The sequence below is a fragment of the Cryptotermes secundus genome, unplaced genomic scaffold (assembly GCF_002891405.2).
Source record: "Cryptotermes secundus unplaced genomic scaffold, Csec_1.0 scaffold395, whole genome shotgun sequence".
Taxonomy (NCBI): domain Eukaryota; kingdom Metazoa; phylum Arthropoda; class Insecta; order Blattodea; family Kalotermitidae; genus Cryptotermes; species Cryptotermes secundus.
The window spans coordinates 500,029-502,316 of NW_019742967.1; the positions used below are offsets into that span (position 1 = coordinate 500,029).

Consider the following 2,288-nt stretch of genomic DNA (forward strand, 5'->3'; position numbering starts at 1 on the left):
GTACGGACTGAATTGCTATGTATTCTGCCCACAGAGTGTATCTGTGTGTTCCGTATGGTTCTCACAATAAACAGCGGCTGTTTCCTTAAACAGCATTAACCGGTTGGGCTTTGTAGCGGAGACGGAATGTGTTTCCTGTGAGGTAAAAAGTAAAATTGTTCCTGTGCTTAGCTAATTAAGCACTACGCCATGAAGGCGTATGGGGGAGTGGATATATAAATCTACGTTTTCTTGACCTCGGTACTAGTTGGAGGTAAGTCGCCTGCTTCACGCTCCATCTGATTTACCCCGGCAGAAAGAGCCTCCCGTACCCATTGGATACGCTGGGTGGACCCCAGATTCAGTCTCAAGCCTGTGAAAAAGAGAATAGTCTGTGGCCCCTGCCGGGAATCGAACTCCGATTCTTTGGCCCTCCAGCCGGTAGCCAGTCGCACTCCGGGGCCCCGATTTCCTGGTACGCAGACATGCTCAGCCCGACTCCTCATTCCGGCGGTGAGCATGCGGCAGTGCTTCACGGTGCTGAGCATACACCCGGGTTCCATTCACTTCTTCGAGGTTATGGCCTCCGTACAAGAACACGCGGTAAACTGTGTCTAAAACATCACTGAGGGTGCGTCATCACCAGAAACTGACGCACAGCGTTACGAAATCTTTAGAAAGTCGCTATACTCTGCTTTCAGCATACAGCAGGAACCAAATTGGCCTTAGCGGCGGGGCCACTCACTTCTGTGAAGCTGCCTGCTCTGGCTGAGGTGCCCCCAGAAATGTTTGATAAGCTGTTCGTAACTTGAAACCCCTTGCAGGAAACTTCATTGACTGCCTCTCATGGAAACCCAAAGTTCCTTATCGTGTTACGAAGAATGCTAGAATAGTGAAATTTAAAAGTCTGCTATGGGCTGGACATGTAGCTAGGATATGGGGAGGAGACGAGCCATAAAAACGCGATTTTGGTGAAATGTCTAGAGGGAAATGTGAACATTAGGATGCAACTTAGGAAAATGGGTTGTGATAATGGCTCAGGATCGCTATTAGTTAATTCTCGCGTTCGGCTATCAAAATATTAGCTACACACTTCGCTCCTCTGCCTTTGATATTCCAACCAGATGAGAGCCGGAATAGCTCAGTCGGCTTAGCAGCGGGCTGTGGATGGACGGCCGGGGTTCGATTCCCTGCAGGGAGAAGAGATTTTCTCTACTCCACAGCGTCCACTCCGGCTCTGGGGCCCTCACCCAGCCTCCTGTCCAATAGCTAACGGGGGCTTCTTCCCCGGGGATAAAGCGGCCGGCGTGTGAAGCAGACCACTCATCTCCATCTAGTGCAGAGGTGGAGCTATACTTCCACTCCCCGATACGCCCTCTAGACATAGTGTTTAATTAAGCACAGGGACAACTTTACCTTTTCACCTTTACCCTTACGAAATCCTGTCTGTCTCTGACCCCTCTCCCCATCTCATTCGTGTTGTGGACAGGAGTTGAACCCACACCCACATAGTACCTTGTCCGCCAGGTGCGCAGATCCCGATTTTCGTCTGTTTCGAGACACCACAAGTGACGGGCAAACGGGACGAGTCACGGGACAAAACCCGCCAGCGGGCGTTTGACTTGTATTCAGCAGTGCTTTACTCGAATCTTAGCCGAGAAACCGGATGTTCTGTGGTTTTTCTTTTTTTCGATTTTCCTCAGTCACTGAAGAGAAATGCCGGGACTCTACCCCAATTAGGTCATGGTCGTTTCCTTGCAGATCCCTTGCAATTCATCGTTCAGTAACCATCCTGCCATCCAAGGCAATGTAGTCAAGATAACTGACAGAAAACAAAATCATAAAACGACAATACCGTGTAGTCTCGTGGATGTGTACGAGCGTGTCGGAGTGCGATACTATGTCCGTCTGCAGGAATTCTGTATTAGTAGGTGTTCTTCCCTCCCCTTATATCCCTCTACACTGCTTCTGCTGGTTTTTCCGTTGCCTACTGTTAGACCCTGAAGATGAAGGCGGTATGTCCCTCCGAAGCATCGGGCTGTCATTCATCGGACTATACGGTGGTAAAACCCAGAAGGGGTAATCAGTCATGGCTATGAGTTGGAGTATGGACATTTGACAGTGTTGGTATGTAGAGTATTGTCATGGCAGCAAATACAAAAGAACGGGGGCGTAGCTCAGATGGTAGAGCGCTCGCTTAGCATGCGAGAGGTACCGGGATCGATACCCGGCGCCTCCAATTTTTTTTATGTTTTCTCCCGTTGAAATTCTTCTATATTTTTGTGGCATATCTCTATCAGGGGCCCGCT

General features: G+C 49.5%; 1 protein-coding gene and 1 non-coding gene across 2 annotated transcripts in view; both read left to right on the forward strand.

Annotated features, from left to right (window-relative positions):
* LOC117283016 (cilia- and flagella-associated protein 100) overlaps positions 1–2,288 on the forward strand; it is a 21,966-nt gene that overhangs the window by 8,320 nt on the left and 11,358 nt on the right. The gene's annotated exons all lie outside the window — the stretch shown is intronic.
* Trnaa-agc lies at positions 2,146–2,218 on the forward strand. Its single transcript has one exon. It is a non-coding gene; the product is annotated as a tRNA-Ala (tRNA).